This window comes from Onychomys torridus, chromosome 8, assembly GCF_903995425.1.
Source record: "Onychomys torridus chromosome 8, mOncTor1.1, whole genome shotgun sequence".
NCBI classification, from domain to species: domain Eukaryota; kingdom Metazoa; phylum Chordata; class Mammalia; order Rodentia; family Cricetidae; genus Onychomys; species Onychomys torridus.
Genome location: NC_050450.1, coordinates 64,227,412 through 64,249,696, shown reverse-complemented (window position 1 = coordinate 64,249,696; position 22,285 = coordinate 64,227,412). Strand labels below are relative to the sequence as shown.

Here is a 22,285-nt window from a genome sequence, read left to right as displayed (position 1 = left end):
GCTCCACTCCACACGGATGCACAGGCACCATTCAGGCTCAAAGCGGCTTGATTCCTTTAGAACTGGTGGAGCCAAGACAAAGCCGACGGGCTTAGGCTCTGTGTGGCTGCTTTCTTTGCAGGTGTAGCACACTGCCTCCGTTCGTGCCTTCCCCAACGATTCATTCAACAAACACACATTGAGCTCCAGCTGGTGTTAGGCACCGCTGCAGTTTCCAGAAACCCTACCTATCTTTTGCCTCCTGGGGTTGCTAGGAGGGGTTTGAAGCTCGCTAGAGAGAAGACGGAGCTGTTCGTTATCTGCAACAAAAAGGAACCCTCGAGATCCATTCTGTGCTAACAAGAGTCATCTAAAGGGGATGGTACCTATCAGATGGCCTCAGGCCCAGGCTCTTCAGCTAGCAGGCACAGGTCCCAGGTCAGAGGAGGCGGACCGGGGCGGGGCGCGCGCCTGGTACCTGCGGTGGCCGCCAGAGGGCAGCCAGGGAGCGCGCCCGGCCGGGGCGAACCCCCCAGGTAAGTGTGGCTAAAGTGGGGCCGCCCCCCTTTCAGGGCCCAGTCTCTCTGGGCCTGGGTGTGTGTGTTTGGGTCCAAGATAGGGGGCCAGAGCGTGTGCACCGGATGGCCCCGTGGCTAGCGCTCAGATCCTGGAGATGTTGGAACCCGGGGTGGGGACGGTCCCTGGTCACCGCTGGGGCGCGGACAGGGCCTTGGCGCCGAGCTTGCTCCCGGGCTTGCTCTCTCCCTTGCCCGAGACTCCGGGCTGCACGCGAAGCTGTCCCGGGACGGCTCCGCGGTCCGCTCCGCCACCGCGCTCTCACGCCGGGGATTTGGCCCCCAGCCCGGGAGGTGGGGTTGTGCCGCGTGCGGCCCCCGAGTCTGTCGCCCGGCGCGGGGCGGGGGCGGCCGGTGGGGGAGGGGAGCGCGGGCGGCGCGGACGGCAGGCGGCGCTGGGGCGAGCGCGCCCGCGAGCGAGTCAACAAGTGCGGAGCCCGGCGAGCGCGCACGTGCGGCGGGAGGAGCCAGCGGGTGGTGGCGGGCGCCGCTGTCCCTCACAATGTCCCTCAATGTCCCTCCGGGTCAGGGGCAGGGATCCAATGCTTTCGGTTATTGGCGTGTGTGTGTGTGTGTGTGTGTGTGTGTGTGTGTGTGTGTCCTTGGCCGTGGACATTCGGCTCGAACCCGCTGGCCAGCATTCAGGAGTGGGAAGCCGAAAGCACGTGGAGCCTTTGGGTGTGCAGGTGCAGGGTGGAGGTTCTCCTCCTTGGCGAACCCGTTCTGTCCCTGGAAGCCCCCTCCCCGCTGTCAGACAGGTTTGGGGGAGTGTTTCAATCCACGCGGGGCGCCGCCGCGCGCTCAGAATGGACACACACACACACACACACACACACACACACACACACACACACACACACACACACACACCGTGGGCTCCCAGGGGTCTCATGCTCTAGGACAGAGCGACCCGGTTTCCCTCCCGTGTGCCCTGATACGCCTTAGCGGTCACCCAGGCGGAAGGTGGGAACCCGATCCCAGTGATGTGCCAGCCCGTGGGATCTAGGTGAAAGGTCGCTGTCCGTCGGTGTGTGCAGCAGGCAAGCTTTGATCCTCCAGGCAGCAGAGGGCAGGGGAGGGAACGGGGCGTCCCTGAGGCCCCAGAGTGAGGCGAGAGCTTCTTGGAGAAGCCAGTCTAGTAGCTCAGGGTCGGGCCCGCCTCCCCACCCGGGGAGATGGATTGCGCCCTCCATCGCTGCCTCTGTCGGCCCCTTGGCTCAGCTTTGCTCTCACTGGTTACATTTTCTCCACAAGTGCACCTGCTGCTCTGTCCGCCTCCCCATAATCCCTCAGCCTGACTGCTGCCCTGCTGCTTAGCTGAAGCTGCTAACTGGCTTTCCTGGCAGCCTCCCGCTGCCCTGTCCCCACTCCCTACCCTTCCCCGGGTGTCCACTCTGCCGCCTTCCCCACTGGGGGAACACTGTCTTTGTTTCTGGGCAGGCCTCCCTCTCTTCTGTTCTTCTCCACTTTGTACTTTTCGAGCCCTCTGTCCTTGCTTCTGGTTTCCAGGCCCAGTTCACGGCTTCTGGCGCAGTGGTCTTGGGGAGGCGTCTGGGTCACGCTGTCTGGTATCTAGTCCTGTCCAGGCTTTCCTTGGGATGCCCCACAGTCACTCAGAGTCTGTGGCTGGTGTGACACTGGTGTGTCCTGGAACAGTGTAGGCCCGAATACAGTCTTCTGCTGCCAGCCCCACGCAGCAAGCCATCTGGCATGTCTACAATTGGTGGCCTTTGACCCTTTCGCTGGCTCCTAAGAAATCCTCTGAGTCTCCAGATTTCCTTCGGGCCTTTCAGGCTCCACTCCTTCGCTAGGATTCACAGGCTTCCCCCAAACTACCTGGCTCAGGTGTTATTGCCGGAGAAAGCTTGATCCCCTGCCCTCTCCAAATCACACTGGTCCAGGACCGCTTTCCTGGTTCTGTCCTTATCCATTGCTCCCTGGTGGCCAGATCTTCCCTTGTTCTCTGGATTCTTAGCACTGTACATCCTGTAGGTGTTCGGTAAACTACTCCCAGATTTCTGAGAACTCTCCATCTCATTGCCTGGAGCCCTGTTCAAACGAAATTTCCCTCTAGAAGCTACCAGGCCTTCTGCTTCTCTGGCTTTTCCGTGCATTTGAATCCTGAGTGTTCTCTGCTGGGCTTACCCAGTGGGCATTCTGTGTCCTGTGTTGGGCAGTAGACCAGGGGTCCAGGCCTTCACTGGTTTTGTGTTCTTGAAGCACCTAGATAGGTAGATATCAAGATTATCGTCTTCATTCTGCCAATCACATCCAAACTCAGAGAGGGCCTGGGACCTGTCTGAATCCCACAGCTTGTGCGTAGGCATAGCTGAGGTGGAACTCGGTCCTGCAGACTCAAATCTATCCTAAGATACAGGGTGTGAGCTGGGCAGTGGTGGTGCACACCTTTAATCCCAGCACTCGGGAGGCAGAGGCAGGTGGATCTCTGTGAGTTTGAGGCTAGCCTGGGTTACAAAGTGAGTTCCAGGAAAGCTTCCAAAGCTACATAGAGAATCCCTGTCTCAAAAAAAAAAAAAAAAAAAAAAAAAAAAAAAAAAAAAAAAAAAATTACAGGGTTTGTTCTTTGTCCCTAAAGTGTATGTGTTCCACGGCTCCGGTGTCCCCCTAGTGTGCAGGGCATATGGGTGGCTTGGGACTCTCCTGGACTCTAGGAAAGGACTTAATAACAGACAGATGGGTAATGGGATCCCTGACTCCAGAGGCTGTGACATCAGTCAGGGCCCCTGGAAACATGCTGTTTTCTGAGTTATGAAGTAGAGAGGGGGTTGAGGGGAGTCCCCTCAGGTCTGCCCTTCCAGAGTTCCCTAAGGACACTTTCAACTGCCCTTTTTGAACCTTCAACTAAGTTTCTTTAGAAGGCGCCCTTCCAGTCTCTTGCAGACCACTGTCATAGGAAAATGAGCTCCTGCTGTGAAATCCTGTTACCATAGCAACCAGTATTTTGAGGCCCGAGTCTCCTGCTCCTAGGTCTCTGCACTGTGTGCTTTGAGGGGCTTTTTCTGTGTTTGCTGCCTGGAGAAATTAAATACTCCCTTCTCTTTCCTTTTATGTAGATGTTAAATTCTTTTTGTTTCTCCAAACCGGTGACTTCTGGGCACTGTGGGTGTCCCAGCAGGTTGTCGCCAGGCATCTGGTGCACCATTAGTGATGACCCCAGGGTGATGACCCTGGTTTAGGTCACATTTTGAGTGATACCCAGTGTTCCATGGGTAAAAGCTATGCTGCCTCTCATCTTGGATGCTTGTCAGGAAAGAGGTAAAGCAGGTGCTCCAGGGTGGGCAAGCCAGTGTTCTTCAGCCGATGTCAGAGGCCATGTCCACAGACATAACCCAGAACAGGACAATTCAGAAGGTGAAGAGAGACAAGGGTGTTTTTGGCAGTGATCACAAGCTATTAATATGGACCAAGGGTGGGCTGGAGAGATGACTCAGTGCTTAATAAAACCAGGGTTTAATTCCCAGCACCCACATGGCAGCCCCACAGCTGTCTGTGACTCCAGTTCCAGGGTATCCGATACCTTCACACAGACACACAAGCAGGCAAGACACCAATGCACATAAAATAAAAATAAATCTTAAAAAATACTTAAAAAAATAAAAACAAGCAAACAAAAAAGAAAGGAAAACAGAAAAAATAAAGATACATACAGATAAGGGCTAAGCACCTTCCAGATGTGGTTTCCTTATTTAATTCAATACCAAGGCGAGTTAAAAGTATTAATATTGTCCCCATTTTACAGGTAAGAAACTGATGCCCCAGAGGAGTTAAGTGTTTGTCAGATGACACACAGCAAGTATATGATGGAGGTGGACTTCTGTCCTGGAAAGTCTGTCCTTGGTGGCTAAGGCTCTGTGAGCTGCTGACGGACAATGGAAATTGCGATTATGATTTAAGAATGACAGGGCAAATTGGAGAGGAACAGACAGGCTTTTCTAAGATTCTAAGGTGTAGAGCGGTAGTTTCAACATTGTATAAGCATCTCATTGAAAAGGACTGTTAAATTCAGACTGGTGCTGTTAAATAACCAATTAAACTGGAAAGGACTCACAGTCCACAGCAGAGAATGGACACAGAAGTCGGAGCCAATGTAGATACTAGAACTCCACTGTGGGTGAGAATGGGCAGTCTACAGCCACATGCTTCACTGTGGATGAGTCACCCAGGCAGAAATCTGAGGCAGCTACAAGTATTATGCTACTCCAGGAGGCTAGCTCAAGGCCTGCTATGTTCCCTGGCTAGCTTTGAACTCGGTTGAAGTGATCCTCCTGCCTCGGCCCCACCTGGCATTCTTTTTTTTTTTTTTTTTTTTAAATCTGATTGGCCACATGTTGCATTCGTGCTGTCAGGATTCACAATCCCCAGCCCACCCCTGTGGCACTGAGAACAGAGCTCAGAGCCTCATGCATGTAAGCAAAGACTATAACTGAACTATACCCTACACCCAGAATTCACGCATTGGTTTTTGGTGTGTCCTTCCCTGTATACATTTCAATCAAATGTACTGAAACAGAAAAAGGGCTGCAGTGAGACTAACCCTGGGGTGTGCACTCCATTCCCTGATAGAAGGGTCACACCTGTCACTTCATTGACTTTACCTGGAATCTTAGGGTTTTTTTGTGAAGGTGGGAGGTGGCATGAGAATGGACTTACATGTTCTAGAAGGAGTTGGCTTGGGTATGTGCCCCTTGCACAGCACTGACTCTGTAGGAAAGCTCATGTAACTAGCAGGTTAACTTGGCTTGGGCACTGCCCCATTCTGTTCTCTGGATGGGCCAGGGGTGATCGAGTGAGGGTACATATGTCTCCACTGGCTAGTGGCCAGGTGTTGGGTCTTCCTGGGTGTTGCAGCAGCCCCGGTCCAGACCTCAGACCTCAGCAGTGAGCTGCCAACAAAAGAGCATTGCAAGGCCGGTGCCGGCCTGCAGAGCCTCAGCATGTGCTTTGAAAGGCTGCTCTGTTCGCACTGCATTTCCATGCTGCTAAAAATACCAGAGTGCCTTATGTAAGACTGCAGGTACCATGTAGACACCTTACGTAAAAGCACTCCTCAGACCCTGGACGGTCAGTCACATGTCCCACGACCCTTGTGGCATAGTTATGAAGCTGGTGGTGGGTTTGCTTGTCAAGGAAGAGAGCTGTCATTGGTGGCCTGCCCCGTGAGCAGGGTCTCTGCATCAATCACATGGTGGTGTGTTTTTGTCGTTGGGTGTGGCCCATCTGAGCAGTCAAGTTGATGCTAGGCTCAGTGAGATTTGCCCTTCTGCTGGTCCCAGGTCACTGACCTTGGATCCTCTGCTTTAGCAAGATGTAGCATCATAGATTTAAAGAGCCCCCTGCATCCTCCAGGACTCCCTTCCATCGTGACTAGGTGACCGTTTGATTTGCCTTGAATGCTTCTGGTGATGGGGACAGCCCATCTCATTGGTTGGCTGTGATTTAACAGGAAGGAGAAACACTGAAAACTAAGGCATACATTGCCGGGCTGAAACCAGGCAGAAATTTCACAGGGGCCTGACCTGTACGTCCATGGGTCCTGAGGCCTGGAAAGGGGGATCACTGTGGATGCAGTGTGCGTGCGTGTGTGTGTGTGTGTGTGTGTGTGTGTGTGTGTGTGTGTGTGTGTGCAGCATGTGTGTGGAGGATGTGTCAGAGGAAAGCTTATGGGAGTTGTTGCTTCTCTCCTGTCTTTTGCGTCCTGGGATCACACTCAGACTGTCAGGCTTGGTGGTAAGTCCCTTTACCCACTAAGCCATCTTGACAACCCTAGGTGGATTTCTGAAGCAGTGTTTTGCTTATGTAGCTCAGATTGGCCTGGGACTCACAATCCTGCAGCCTCGGTCTCCTGAGTATTTTGATTACAGTCATATGCTTCCATGGCATGCCTAGGCTCTGGGTTCAATCCCCACCCCATAAAGTGGGGGAGGGATAAAGGGTGGGAACATTAGCATCTGTGTACATGTGGCAGGCTCTGGGACAGTCTTTCTGCATGTTGTAAGTGATGGAAAACCACATGGTTTACTGGGAGTGTGGTGGTAGGATTCCCACGTGAGCTTGAATTTTCGCACCTTGGAGTACTCTGCAGCCAGAGAAGAAGAAGATCTTAACAGCACAGCATGCATATGTCTTAGGTTGTCCAAGGAAGAGAGAGGACAAGTGACAAAGGAAATCTAGAGCTTTCATAGAAATGTTCATATAGGGGCTGGGCCGATGGCTCAGCAGTTAAGAACACTTGCTGCTCTTGCAAAGGACCTGGGTTCGGTTCCAGGTACCCACATGGCAGCTCATTATCTGTCACTATAGGTTACTCTGGTTTCAGAGGATCTGATGCCCTCTTCTGGCTTCATGGACACCAGGCACACACACAGTGTACATATATACATGCAGACAAAACACTCATACATGTAAAATAAAAATAGTAAATAGTAAAAATAGGAATGGTGTATAGCTCAATTATAGAGCCCTTCCCTAGCATAGTCAAGGCCCTGGGTTTCATCTCTAGCACATATATGCTCCCTCTACTACTATATATGCATATATATACATATAGATAAGGAATACAAATACATGTCATACATGTGAAATAAAATATCTAGTATAATAACTATTATCTACAGGCACTACACACATTTGATACAGACATACATGTAGGCAAACACCCATATATATATAATAAAAAGAGTGAAAATGTATTTACATGTATATGTATGAGCCTGTAGGAGTTTATGTGCACCACATATATTCAGGAACCCAAGGAGACTAGGAAACATCCTCAGGGTCTTGGAACTGGAGTTACAGGTGCTTGTGAGCCACTGTGTGGGTGCTGAGAACTGAATGTGGGTTCTCTATAGAAGTAGCAAGTGCTCTTAACTACTGAGCCATCTCTCCAGCCCATAACTTTTCTTCTTTCTTTCTTTTTTCTTTTCTTTTCTTTCTTTCTTTCTTTCTTTCTTTTTTTTTTTTTGAGACTAGGTCTCATGTAGCTCAGACTGACCTCAAATTTGCTATGTGGCAGAGGATGACTTTGAACTTCTGATCTGCCTTCCTCCATCCCAAGTGCTAGAATTATAGCTTATAGGAGTGCACCACTATGCTAGGTTTATTTGATGCTAGAGAGAGAAGGCAAGGCTTCATGGATATAGACAACCACTCTGATAATGGGACTACATCCAGCCCTGTGCTACTAAGCCCCATACTTTTAATTTAAAAACATAATTTTATTGAGGTAAAGTGTGTGTGTGTGTGTGTGTGTGTGTGTGTGTGTGTGTGTGTGTGTTGTTAGAATTCAAAATTCAAACTCAGCACTTTGGGCATGCCAGGCAGGCACTCTCTCCTAAGTCAGTCTTTGAGGTATATGTAGTACAAAGTCATCCATTTAAAAGCATGTCTTAGTCAGGGTTTCTATTGCTGTGAAGAGACACCATGACCACAGCAACTCTTACAAAGGAAAACATTTAACTGAAGCTAGCTTACAGTTGAGAGGTTTAGTCCATTATTGTCATGGCAGGAAGCATGGTGGCACACAGGCAGACATGGTGCTGGAAAGGTAGCTAAGAGTTCTACATTGGATTGGCAGGCAGTAGGAAGAGAGAGTGAACCACTGAGCCTGGCTTGAGCTTCTGAAACCTCAAAACCCACCCCAGTGACACACCTTCTCCAACAAGGCCACACCTCCTAATAGTGCCACTGTCTATGGGCCTATGGGGGCCATTTTTATTCAGACCCCCACATTCCACTCCCTGGCTCCCATAGGCTTGTAGCCATATCATAATGCCAAATTGTAGATGTAACCATCTTGTTAAATAAGAAACACAGAGCCAAATACAGAGTTAATATCAAGAGTTCAGAGCAATAGCTAAGAGCTGAAAATCTTACCCTTCACTGCTGCTCTGTCTTTCCGTTTTGCAAGAGGCCTACTTCCTGTGTCCTGTCTTTTTTTTATAGACTTTCTGTTCTGCCTTCTCATTGGTTGTAAACCCAACCACATGACCTCCTTGTCACTGTCTGTCTGTACAGGCCTCCAGGTCTTTTATGGTTGGTATTGAGATTAAAGGCGTGTGTCGCCATGCTGGCTGTATCCTTGAACACACAGAGATCTGCCTAGCTCTGCCTCCTAAGTGCTGGGATTAAAGGCGTGCACCACCACCACCACCACCACCACCACCACCACCACCACCACCACCACAGCCCAGCTTCTGCTATAGCTTGCTCTGTCCCCAAGGCAACTTTATTTATTAACATACAAATAAAATCACATTTCAGTACAAATAAAATATCACCATACCAAATGCATTCAGTCCAACTTCCAAAGTCCCCATAGTCTATCACAGTCTCAAACGTGTTTAAAAGTCCAAAGTCTCTTCCAAACTCATGGCAGTCTCTTAACTGTAACCCCTGTAAAATCATAGTGAAAAAGCAGGTCACATACTTCCTACATATAATGGCATAGAATATACATTACCATTCCAAAATGGAGGAGAGGAAACATAATGAGGAAATACTGGACCAAGGCAAGACCAAAAACCAGCTGGGCAAACTCCAAACTCTGCATCTCTCTGTCTGATATCAAAGCATTCTTCAGATCTCCAGCTCCTTTCAGCTTTGTTGACTCCAACACACTTCTTTCTCTTGGGCTGGTTCCACTCCCTATTAGCAGATTTCCTTGACAGGTATCTCATGGCTCTGGCATCTCCAACATTTTGGGGTCTCTAAGGCAATCCAGGCTTCACAGCTTCACACAGTGGCCTCTCTAGGCCTCCATGCAGGGACACAAGTGGCGTATCAGTAACTCCAGCTCTAGGGAGACTGGAGGAAAGTGGTGAGTTCAATCTCTCCATAACCCCAGCACTAGGGAGACTGGAGGAAAGTGGTGAGTTCAATCTCTCCATAACCCCAGCACTAGGGAGACTGGAAGAAGGTGGTGAGTTCAATCTCCAGCCTGTGCTTCATAGTGAGCAGGCTAGCCTGTGGTACAGCCTGAACCTGTGTCAAAAACAAGAGGGCCACAACAAGAAAAGGTTAAAAAAATTAATATGTTTACTTATTCATGAGAGTGTTGACTGACATGTAACAAACATTTTTCTTTTAGTTTGATGTTTTTCTTTATCATTATCATTATTATAACAGACTTCTAAATGTTTATGGACTAAACGTCTGTGTTCCCCAGAGTTCATTGTCAAGACCCTATCTTGGTTAGGATTTCTATTGCTGTGATAAAGCACCATAGCCAAGAGAACATGGGGAGAGAGGAGATAATTTCAGCTTATACCTCCAGGTGACAGTCCATCCCTGAGGGAAGTCAGAGTGGGAACTCAAACAGGACAGGAACCTGGAAGCAGGCGCCGAAACAGAAGCCACGGAGGAGAGCTGCTTACTGGCTTGCTCCCCATGGCTTGCTCAACCTGCTTTTTTTCCTTTTCTTTCTTTTTTCTTTTTGACTTTCGAGACAGGGTTTCTCTGTGTATCTTTGGCTGTCCTGGAACTCACTCTGTAGACCAGGCTGGCCTCAAACTCAGAGATCCACCTGCCTTTGCCTTCCAAGTGCTGGGATTAAAGGCATGTGCGCTGCTGCCCAACTCAGCCCACTTTCTTATAGTACCCAGGACCACCAGCCCAGGGGTGGCACCACCCACAGAGAACTGGGCTCTCCCACGTCAATCACCAATCAAGAAAATGCACCTCAAGCCAATATGGTGGTAGTCATTTCCCCAAATGAGGTTCTTTCTTCTCAACTCAAGCTGAGAACTATCCAGGGCATCTGACCACATGCATGGGTACAGAGTTCATAAAAGCCCTGAAAAGTTGGAGATGAAAAATGTGGCTTAGAACACTTACCCAGCATTCCTGAAGCTCTAGTCCCTGCGTTCCATCCTCTTTTATCAGAAAGAAAAAAGAAGAAGGAGGAATGGATGAAATGAGGGTAGAGCTCCTTCCTGTCTGTTGAGATTGGTGTCCAGAGAGCTCTGTGCCTCCGGCCCCCACACACCTTCACAGACGCGCCAGGAGGACCTGTGAAGACACAAAGAGCCACCCACCACCAGGAAGTGAACCCCCAGCAGGAACCTAGTCAGCAGACTTCTAGCCCCAGAGAAACCAATGCCCGATTTAAGCCACCCATCACCAGTGCGTTAAGTGGCCCAGGCTGACAGACACGCGTGGTTAGATCAGCCAGCCTGGCCTCAGTTTTAACATCTCTTCCTTTGCTTTGGGGTTTGAAAGGTCTTCCCTGTTCCAAGGGTCAGTTACGAATTCTCTGCTATTTTCTCTTGGTTCTTTCTGTTCCGTGTTCCTCTCCAGTCCTGTCCAAATTTCTTCTGGTTTAAGATGGGAGGGAAGACTCCTTCTTGATTTTATATCTGAAACCTCATTAGCTGGGCCTCTGCTGTCAGTTTCTCACACATTCTTGTCTTCCAAACTCCCACCAGGCTGGCCCCATTAACTGTTGTTTACAGACTTGAGGATTTTTGTAGCCCTAAACTTTAAACTCTTTACATCACTCCTACAAACCAGTTTCAAAGGCTTAGGAACCACACTTACCACAGCAGTGGTCTAACTTCCGGTACCAGTTTTCTGAATTGCTAGCGTTTCAGATTGCTTCAACAAAATGTCCAACAAAAGCAACTTAAGGAAGGACTTAGTTGGCTCACAGTTTGAGTTTACAGTTTATGTTGGCGGAGAGGGAGTGGCTGAAGGAGCCTGAAGCAGCTGGTCACATGACATCTTCAGGCAGGAAACAGGAAGTGATGAATACTGGTGCTCAGCTAGCTTTCTCTTTTTTTTTTTTATGCAATCTAGGACCTGAGCCTAGGGAATGGTACTGCCCACATTTAAGAAGGCTCTTTCCACCTCAGTTAAACCAATCAAGATAATCTCCCACAGATGTGCTCAGAGGCTTGTCTCCATTATGATACTAGAGCTTGTCAAGTTAACAGAACTGTGTAGCCAGTATAGCCATACTGTTAAAAATTCAAGGTATAAAAGACAACGTCCTTCCTCCCACATCCCTCAGCCCCCGGATGCAGTAAACAGGGTTACTAGATCTGACAGGTCCTCTCCTCTTTCTTCTGACTGACATGGAATGTCAGCTTTACTATAGCGTACAAACACACAAGTTTCCGGGTTTTCTGCTTTTCCCTTAATCTGTCCCTTATCCTCCCCTGTCACTTTTATGTTTGGGTGTTGTTTTTGTTTGAGACAGGGTCTCATTGTGTTGCCCAGGATGGCCTGGAACTCACTAAGTATCAGAGGATGAATCTTAACTCCTTGTCCCCCAGTGTCTGCCTCCTGAGTGCTTGGATCACAGACACGCACCACCATGCCTCGCTGTACTGTACTGTCACATTCTTTATTCTGACTTTATATGTAATAATGTCTAGGCATGCAAACCCTTGTCTTAATTTCCTTGGTTATGCTTGTCTATGTATTCATTATTCTTTATGAAGTCTATAATAATTTCATTGCATTTTCAGCAAGTATCATTAAAATCCCATTTGGAATTGCATTTATGAAATAATAAATAGAGTCTTCCAGTCCGGGAACACAGTCTTTCCCTTAGCTGTGTCGTCATTTCTAGTTCCTGTTAGCACACCCAGTAGGTTTCATGATTTTTGTTTGATTTTTTTTTTTTTAATGGAGGTGGTGCATGTTTCTTCTTAGGTGTTTAGTGTTTTTATGACAATTTATTGTTAGCATATTATTAGCATGTAAATGTGGAGGTGGCTCCCTCCCTCCATCGTGCGGGTCCCAGAGATCATACTCAGGCTTGGTGGCAAGCCTCTTGGTGCATTGAGCCGTCTCGCCAGCCTCATGTTGGTAGGTTTTGTTGCTGGTAGTAGAGTGCTTTTTCTCAGGTACCCATTCAGCCCTCCCTCCCTCCCTCCTTCCCTTCCTCCCCCTCCCTCCCTCCTTCTCTCCCTCCCTCCCTCCCTCCCTCCCTCCCTCTCTCCTCCCTCCCTCCCTCCCTCCCTCCCTCCCTCCCTCCTTCCTTTTTTTGTGGTGCTGGGGATGGAACCTAGAACCTCACTTTACTACTGAACTATCCTTCCATCCTCTCATTTTTGTGGTGATTAAATATTATTGAAATAAAAGCAAGTTACCGACTTCTTTTTTCTTCTTCTTTTAAGTCTTACTATGTCACTTAGGCTGGTCTTGAACTCATCAACTCTGAAATTGCTGGTATACATCACTGTGCCTAGCCAGAGGTTACTAATTTTTAAACAAATAAATACACACACACACACACACACACACACACACACACACACACTCAAGCATACAGACACGTGAGCAGTTTGAGAAGAATGATAAGGCAGACATGGCTGGCTTTACACACTGATACCTCTCCTTAAACAGATTTGTCCACCCTGTCCCCAAGGGACATGCTGGCTGGAATGCTATTTAATCATTAACTGCTCTTTATATTTAACTGCAGGTTTACAGCTCTAATGCACTGTTTGATTTTGCATGCATTTAAGCTTTTGTAAATGGAACCTTATGTGTTCCACGTCCTTGATAGCCATGTTGGTGTGCGTGTGTATTCGGGGCTTGCCCTCTACTTGCCTGTTGCTGTAGTTTCTTGTCTATGACTCCCAGTAAAACGTGCACCTTATTCGTCCCTTCCACTTGCAGATGGAAGGGCTGTTCACACCTGCCTAGGCTATGGCCAGCATCCTTTCCAGGAGCAAGTTTCTCTGGGCTGTTGTCCCCAAGAGTGGAAGGACAGGGGTCACATAGTGTTGCTCCTCCAAGTCCGAAGCTACGTGTGTTCCTTCCAGAGTGATTGCTGCACCCTCTCACATCCTCCCTGTGCTCCCATCATCCACACTTTTAGTTTATGCTGCCCGGCCTGGGTGCACTGATCTCTCTTTGGGTATTGTGGGGGTGGCCTGGGTGCACTGATCTCTCTTTGGGTATTGTGGGGGTGGCCTGGGTGCATTGATCTCTCATTGGGCATTGTGGGGGTGGTGTGTGTTCCTGGGTTATTTGTTTCTTTCTTTTTTGGGGGGCGGGTTTCAAGATAGGGTTTCTCTGTGTAGTTTTGGTGCCTGTCCTGGATCTCGCTCTCTAGACCAGGCTGGCCTCAAACTCACAGAGATCCACCTGGCTCTTCCTCCTGAGAGCTGGGATTAAAGGCGTGGGCCACCACCCACCACCGCCAGACTTCCTGGGTTATTTGTGTCCCCCCCTTTACTCTCCTGTACTTTCCTTTCCCCTCCCCGCCCCACCCGCTTCAGATTCGTACTGATTCACGGGAGCTCCCCGCACATCCTCATGGTGGCACTAATCTGTCAGCTGCTTCTGTGCTGCAGATTCTTCTCTGGGATGTGACTTTTCACTGTCTTAATAGCGTCCTTTGAAGAATAAAACAGTTGGTTTCTTCAGTGAGCCTGCACCAACTCAAATCTGGTGTTTGTTTCTGGTCCTGTTCTATGGTTTTGAGGCTCAGACCGCATCATTCCTGAGATGCTGCACATATAATAAAGTCCCCAAACCTGATGTGTCCCATCTGGTGAGCTCAGAGGAGCCCTTTTATTTATTTGTTTGTTTGTTTGTTTGTTTTGTTTTGTTTTGAGATGAAGTTTCACTTGGTAGCTAAGGCTGGCTTTGAACTCATGAGTCTCCTTAATACTGAGACTACAATGTAGGCCATTATGCCTGGCTTCTTTTACATGATTTGCCTCTGTTAGGAACAGAATGGCTGGTTCCTAGGCAAGGTGCAGCTGTGTGTGTGTGTGTGTGTGTGTGTGTGTGTGTGTGTGTGTGTGTGTGTGTTGTGTGTTCATACGTGTGCTTGCACATGCACAGATAGCGGAAGCTGATGTCAGGCACCTTCCTCTTTCCACCTCCACCTTGGGGCTCACTGAATTTGGGTCTCACTGTTTGAGCTACACTGGCTGGCCAGCAAGCCTCTGGGTTTGCCTGATTCTGGCCCCCACCCTGCTCTAGGATTATAGGTGGTTGCTGGGGACTGAACTCAGCTCCTCATTCTGGCACAGCAAGCCCCTTTGCTCACTGAGCCATCTTCCCATAACATCCACTCAGAAAGCTGCAAAGTCAGCAGTATACCGTGGATCTCATTTTACAAAATGAGTGTACCTCTGAGGCCATCTCCCAGGTCCTAGAAGGACCTTGGCCCACTCTATGGTGCATCCCTGGCCTGTCCCTGAGCTGAACCCCAGGTTGGTAATGCTGGCATGGGAAAGATATTGGAGCTAATGTTCCCATCATGGTAGCTGATAAGCTCAGGACTCAGCCTGTCCTTTTAACATCAGAATCTTCCATCTTCCCATAGATAGCTGAACTACAACATGCTTCTCTAGGAAGTTTGTTTCTACACTAGTCAAACCCAATTTGATTCCTGTTGTTCACAACTAAAGATCCCTGTTGAATACAGTGTGCCCAATTGGCAGCTAAAATCAAAGATGATGGAATGTGTCTCTCACATTGCTGAACACGGATTACAAATCAGTTGCCTAACAGTTGGTTAAAGCCAAACCCAAAGTTCTTGTTTATATGACACTGTTTGAGTCTATGTGTGTGTATGGTTTTTGTTTGTTTGTTTGTTTGTTTTGTGTTTTGATGCTAGGGAGTGAACCTAGGGCCTTCTACATGCTAGGTAAGTGCTCTGCCATTGAGCTGTATCCAGAGGTCTGTGACTCTATTTGGGCAGTTGCATTTTGGGGCTGACAAGCTAAACTCTTAAGAGTCAGTCACTTAGTTAACTGGAGAGGCTGGAGAGAGGGCTCAGTGGTTAGGGCACTTGTCACTCTTACAGAGGATCTGGGTTCAGCACCCACATGGTAATTACGGTTCCAGGCCATCAGATACCCTCTTCTGACCTGTATGAATACTAAGTGCACATGTGGGTCACAGACATACACAGAAGCAAAACACTGATGCACATAAAATAAAATAAATAAATCTAAAGAAGAAAAGAGTTAACTGGAGGCTGGCTTTGAATGGTGGTACACACATTTAATCCCAGCACTGGAGAGGCAGAAGCAGGTGGGTTTCTGTGAGTCAAAAGCCAGCCTAGTCCACACAATGAGTTTTCAGCCAGTCAGGGCTCTGTGGTGAGACCCTGTTCCAGCTCCCAGGCCAAGTGACCTATAACCACCTGTAACTCCAATTCCAGGTGATGTTTTTTGCTCTGTGGGCACCTGCACACACATACACACGACAGACACTCATACACATACACAAATAAAACAACATCTTTTAAAAAGAAAGTTAACTGAAAAAGTTTGCAACCAGCCAGAAATGGATTGGTAGATACTCTTGTCTGGTATGTACAAGCCCTAGATTTTATTTTAGCCCCCCTCCAGTGTCCCCAAAAGTTAGTGGCAAACCGTGTTAAACATCTGATCTTGGTGTTTTTTTGTCTTTTTCCTCCACTCTCCTTACTTTAAATTCAATTCTGAATTTTAAAGCAATTTTCTCTCAGTCCCTTGCGGCAAGCTAATGAAGAGCACTGGCTTAATTTAGAAGGAGAAATGTGAGAGTCTGTGGTGTTCTCCGGACTCGGTTTTTTTGAACCTAGGTTCAGCCCCTCTCGCTCCCTGATGGGCAGTATATTAGGTGAGGGGGTGTTGGGGTGAGGGGTCAGAAAGCCAGGGTTCTGGACAAAGCAGTTCTCCCCACCATCACAAGGGACCGTGAATTCTAGAAGGTTCCTGTCTAAATTGCTGTGCTCTGAGCTCAGTCTCATCTGAAAGTAAAAAAAGAAAATGAATTCTCTTCTGGTTTCTTTCTTTCTATCTTCTTCTTCTTTTTTTAATGTCATCGAATCACACAGATTGGTGACAGGGAACGACCCAGTTTCAACTGGTCTCTGAATTGTCACAGCACTTGTCCTTGTTAATGTCAAGGTCTGGGAGATATTTGATCAGGGGAAGGGACCCTGGGTGAGGCTGGCAAAGGAAAGGTCAGAGAGGAATGTGAAATTTTCTCCAGCCCCCATGGTAAGCAGCCCAGGCTGTCTGGCAGCTCACAGCTGGCCCTCTTGTTCCAGAGTCCATCCCGGTCCCTGGGGGCCCCTTTCAGAGCTGGTTGCTGTGGTGGCCTTTCTAACTCTGCTGCAGGGCTTCCTCATTCCCGCAGGCACTTCTCAGAGCCCCTTGCCCTCAGCTTAGACACAAAGACTTCTCTCCCCGTGTTCTGACCATACACATTTGACTTGAGCTAAGCAGAAGCCAGACATCATAATTCTCAGGAAGTCTCTGCCTTCGTCCATGTGGGCAACTGTATCCACACATCACAAACCCTGTGTGATGCTTATAAAAAGCAAGAATGGGCTTCTCATCATCTGGGAGGCTGATGAGTTTAAGATGAAAGGCCTGGGCAGATTCAGTGAGTGGTGAGGGTCCCTGCCTGCCTGTTTTATAGACAGTGCCTTCACGCTGCGTTCACGAAGGCGCCGGACTCCAGAGGGCATCTTGGGCTTTTTGTTGCTTGTTCGAAGTGCAGGAAGAAGAGAAGGGGTGGGTGACATCCAAGGCATCACCAAGCTGCATTCAGCTCTGGGGGACCTCTTCGTTTGTTTAATTCATTCTCTCTCTCTCTCTCTCCCAGAGATGTGTGTGTGTGTGTGTGTGTGTGTGCGTGCGTGCGTGCGTGCGTGCGCGCGTGCGCGCGTGCGCACACACGCATGTGCACATGTAGGCTAGAATTTGACATTAGGTGTCTTCCTCGGTTGTTTTCCCTTACTTTTTGATTTTTTTAACTTTTCCTTTTATTTTTGAGATTATATATGATTACATTATTTTTCTTTCCCTTTCCTCCTTCCCACCCCTCTCGTAAACTCCTCCTCACTCTCTTTCAAATTCATGGCCTCTTTTTTCCCTAATCGTGTTGTTACATGCATATATGTGTAGGTATATACATATATATTTCCAAACACAGCGTGCTCAGCCTAATAGTACTCCTATGTCTGTCTTCAGGGCGGACCATTTGGTGCTGGGTAACCAGGGGGTGTGCTCTTCCCTGGAGAAGACTCTTTCTGCCACTCTTGGTATTCCTTAGTTGCCTGTAGCTCTTTGTGTAGTGTTGAGGCCTCGTGAGCTTTCCCCATCCACTTTGGGTTGTCCTTGTTCAGCTCATGTTTAGGCAGTCATGTTGGTGAGACTTTATGGATAAAGCTTCTGACATTACTAGAAGACACAATCTCACAGCAAGTTCCCTGATCCTCTTCCCCCTCTTCCAGAATGCTCCCTGAGCCTTTGGTGGGGGAGTGTTTTATAGATGTATCTACTGGGACTAGGCTCCACAGTTCTGCATTTGATTGGTTGTGGTTTTACTTAATGGTCTCTGCCTGTTGCAAAGAGAAGTTTCCTTGATGAGGGTTGAGGACTACACTTACATGTGGACATAAGGACCAATGGTTAGAATGTAGCTAGGGATTGTGTTGCTTTAGTAAAGTGGTGATTGTAGATTCTTCTCCAAGGTATGTGACTTGACTGGCTCTTCATAGTTGGCCAGGTTTCCAGTAGCAGGCATGGTCTCCCTCTTGTTGAGCAGGTCTTAAGTCTAATTAAAGAGCTGTTGGGTACCGCCAAGGTATGTGTACCGCTCCTGAACCCTTCGAGTTATCATGCAGTGCTGGATGTTGTGAGTCATGTGAGTTATTCCTGGGTAGGACTGTTGGTTGCTTCTCTCCTCTGGAAGCTTGCACAGCACCTACTTGAACCATGAAGCTAGTCTGCTAGTCAGTTCCAGCTCAGTAACCTCTGGTCTCTGTGTCTGAAGTACATACATGGCGTCTTCTGCAGTAGGGACTTACCTTCCACTTCTGAGGGAGAACCAAGAGCAAACACAATAGGCAGTATAAGCAGTCATACCCTCAACAGTTTATCTTAAAAACAAACAAACAAACCCTATAACACATGTAATTCTGTGTATAAATATAGCTATATAACTTAAGTGGAACTTTCTTATCTGGACTGACAGTGTTCCCTTTAAGAGCCAAAGACCACCTAACGAAACTCCCAATACCAGGTATGAGAGGCTGCCTTTGAGTTGTTGGTTAGGTTTTCCAAAAGACTCCAAAACACCTTACCAGCAGTGGGGTTACAGACGGACCTACAACTCTTTGCTTTTTTTTCCGTGGATACTTGGGTTCCAAAGCCAGGCTATCATGTTTGAGTGGCAAGCGCTTTACCGGCCCCTGGGGCATCTTCCATAGGATGGTTAATCTCATCATGAGGGCCCTACCCTCGTGGTCTGGTCACCGCCCAAAGCCCCCACATCCTACCACTGTCACCTAGGATTTCAGCGTGATCCCATCCCAGCAGTCCCTTGGGCACCACCAGATAGGTTTCTGCTGTGAACATCTTGTTCAGCTAGAGCGGCTGCCAGTTGTGGACATGGTGGGTGTGCCAAAATCACTTCTGTAGGTTATGTGCCATATGGGGGCCCCGTGTGGAAGACAGCTTTGGTCTGAGTGGTTTATTATGGCACTTTGCTAACAAAGGATGTGGAGTACCTTGTTTTAATTTTTTTAATGTTTTTGTTTGTTTGATTGGTTTTTGTTTTTGTTTTTGTTTTTGTTTTTTGAGATGAGGTTTCTCTGTGTAACAGTTCTGGCTGTCCTGGATCTCCCTCTGTAGACCAGGCTGGCCTTGAACTCACAGAGATCCGCCTGCCTCTGCCTCCCGAGTGCTGGGATTAAAGGTGCATGCCCCCACCACCAGGTGTCTTTTCAGTGTTTTATGATGATAGCTGGTTTGCCCTTTGTTTTGGGGAGACAGGATCTTGCTGTGAGCCAGGCTGGCCTGGAGCTTTTAGTCTTGCTCAGCATCCATATGGGGCTGGTGGCATATCCCTGGCTATCACTATGGTTTCTGGGTGGCTGGGGCAGAGATGTCCCTGGAGAAACATCTCTGATGATTATGTGCAGAAATACCCTGTGGACTGGGCTGGCCTTGGGTTCACCTCTCCCACCACCCAACTCCATCTTCAGGTTCTGGTATCGAGGGGAAATGAGTCACCCTTGGTAGAATGATCAGGAAATATTAATAATTTAGCATCATGGAAGAGTTGAGGATGCAAAGGCTCCACATGGAATTGAAACTGCCATTGTGGGCCTGAAAGCCCCATCCAGCACAAACAGTGAGATCAGGGTGCAAAGAAGAGGTCAGGGGGCAGGGTGAACTATGTGCTGACCCTGCACTGTACCTACCAGGACCTACCTGTGTCGACCTGTGTCCAAAGTCTGGCCCATGTGGTAGCTCAGTACAATCAGAGGCATGCACCCTGGTGTCTACGGCCTTTAAGAAGGGTTACTGTGACTGTGTGACATTCTCAGATGTGAGCTCTTCTAACAGACGCAGAACAAGGGACCCTGAGGGTGGCTTTGGCCTGGGGAACAGACAGCACATGGAAACAAGTCAGAAGAGAGCACACGGCAGGAGAAGGCCCAGCTGGAAATGGAATGCGCTCGGGGTCTATGAGTGGAGAAGAGACATTTGTAAAACATACAGGTGGGCACCCCTGCAGACCATCTGCAGGGGGCCACCAGAAGGTAACAGGATCCCTACCTACAGGCAAGGCCAGCAAAGGCCATCTCAGGCCAGATCTTTAGGAGTGAAGAGAATGAAGTCTCTGTGGGGGGAAAGGGCTGGACTGGAAGGGGCCTGGCCCTCTGGGTTGAGGATGTGGGCCAATGAGAATGCAGCTGAGAGGCTCACAGGAAGAGGGCCCTGGGCTGTCTTCACCTCCATTCTCTTGCTTCTGATCTCAGCAGCCTTCTGTGGACCCCGATTTCCTCATCTGTCAACTGGGTATCTGTGGTATTGGCAGTAGACATCATGAGAAAGCATATACAACAGTTAGAACTGCTCTCTGCCCATGAGGTGACTAGTGTCAGTATTAGGGTGTCCCAGTGTGCCCCAGGAGTGTCCTGTTACTCCTGGAATCACCATAAATAGGGTTCATACTCAGAGCCACCACTGTCTGACTGTGAGTGACCGGTATTGTGTGGTCCCAGTACTCACCTTGTTTCTGGGGGGCAGCTGAGCACTCTGAGTCAGACGTGACGCTCAGCTTAATCATGGAGTTTCCAGGGACATCTCTTCAGCTTGGTTCCTGTTTCCTTTTATCTTTGTTTATTTTTTAGAGCATTTAGCTCCCAAATTGTCTTCAGCCCTCCTCAAAATAGGCAGTTGTACATTTGTATTGCGTAAATGCATTCTCCATCACACATTAACTCAATTATAAGTGGGAGTGCCGCTGGCCTATATCCTGTTACTCTGAGAGACAAGCAGTAAAAGGTCTGCCCTTGAACAGGCAAGGGTGCACAGCCTTCCCCACACCCACATTTGAACCCCCAGCCTTGTGCATTCTGTGCAAACTTCCTGCCACTGAGCTCTGTCCCTACCTCAGTCCCCTCATGCCCCTGTGGTATGCCTAGCACCATGCTAGGTCCTTAGTAGATGCATATTGCTCCTGGATGCTTATTGCAGTAGTGGGATCAGAATTCTGGGAAGCTGATCCTGTGAGCTCTGCTAATGTGTTCCGGGAACACATACCTTAGGCTGCTGGTTTAGGCTTCTGGGATGGGCCTGGGCCTGGGAACAGTCAGCTGGGAAGGATCTGGAAGCTCAGGTGGTAGGGGCTAACTGGGGGTGTAGGACTGCCTAGGGAATCAATCTGCAACCCTATGGGGCCACATGTAGGACACACAGACAAGGTGTCCCTAGGACATTCTCCCAGTCTGCAGGCTCACCAGCACGAGCATTGTAGTCACCTCGTGCTGTGTAGCACACCCACCCAAACCTGCTGGCTTCAGCTAGTGTGTATTTCTCAGTCTGTGAGTCCAGGGAGGTTCACTGATCGGGGCTGTTTTCAGTGAGCTGTGGTTGGCTTTATAGTGTGAGTGGGTTTAAAAAAAAAAAAAAATCTATCCGTGTGACCAGTGACCACACAAGGCTTGTCTGACTTGGGGAGGTAGGATCTAGAGCACAAGGAGCTAACTCAGTCATACAGGAGGTCAGATCATTTCACACATCATATTCATGAGCATCTTATTGGCCACACACAACAAGTCACATGGCCAAACCTGAAGTCTGGGGACAGGGAACTACATTTCCCACCAGAAGACCATATCAGGACATGACTATTCAGTATTGTTTCAGGAGTGACAGGTTGAATGCAGTAATGCAGTATCCTCTGTGATGAGTCCATTCATCCCTTGAGTAAACGTCTATTGGAAGTCTGTGGTGTGCCAGGCTCTGCTGCTGCCAGGGAGATTGCTGGTTCTTGTCTTCTAGAACTGAGATGTGAATAATGGACGAACACACTGACAGCTGCATTTGCCGTTCATCATTGAATTCCATCTGTGATCATCACTACAGAGGAGGATCAGGTGTCAAAGAACCTGGCCTTGTCTAGAGAAGAGATGGCCGAGCTCAAATTGAAGAGTTCAAGCTCCTGAAGAATAGACAGGAAAGGCGGATCTGCTGGTACACACCAGCTGCTCCAAAGCTGAGGCAGGAGGATTGCAAGTGCAAGGTTAGCCTGCGCTACATAGTGAGACCCTGGTTCAAAAAAAAATGTACATGTGATATAATAATAAAAAAAGAAAATTAGGCTAGTAATCCTTAGGAAGTTTATACTGGGCTAGCAAGATGGCTCCGACGGTGAGGTCACTTGCTATCAATCCAGATAACCTGAGCTCAACCTCCAGATTATACATGGTGGAAGGAGAGAGCCAATTCCCA

The 22,285-nt window shown here is 48.5% G+C and overlaps 1 protein-coding gene across 2 annotated transcripts in view; it reads left to right on the top strand.

Annotated features, from left to right (window-relative positions):
* The first annotated feature begins 477 nt into the window (after window positions 1-477).
* Rph3al (rabphilin 3A like (without C2 domains)) overlaps window positions 478-22,285 on the top strand; it is a 146,088-nt gene continuing 124,280 nt past the window's right edge. Inside the window, exon 1 of one of the 2 annotated variants that reach the window (XM_036196116.1) lies at window positions 478-515. The gene's annotated coding sequence lies outside the window, so the exon portion shown is untranslated. The remainder of the gene's footprint in view (window positions 516-22,285) is intronic. The other variant, XM_036196111.1, reaches the window with a different exon arrangement.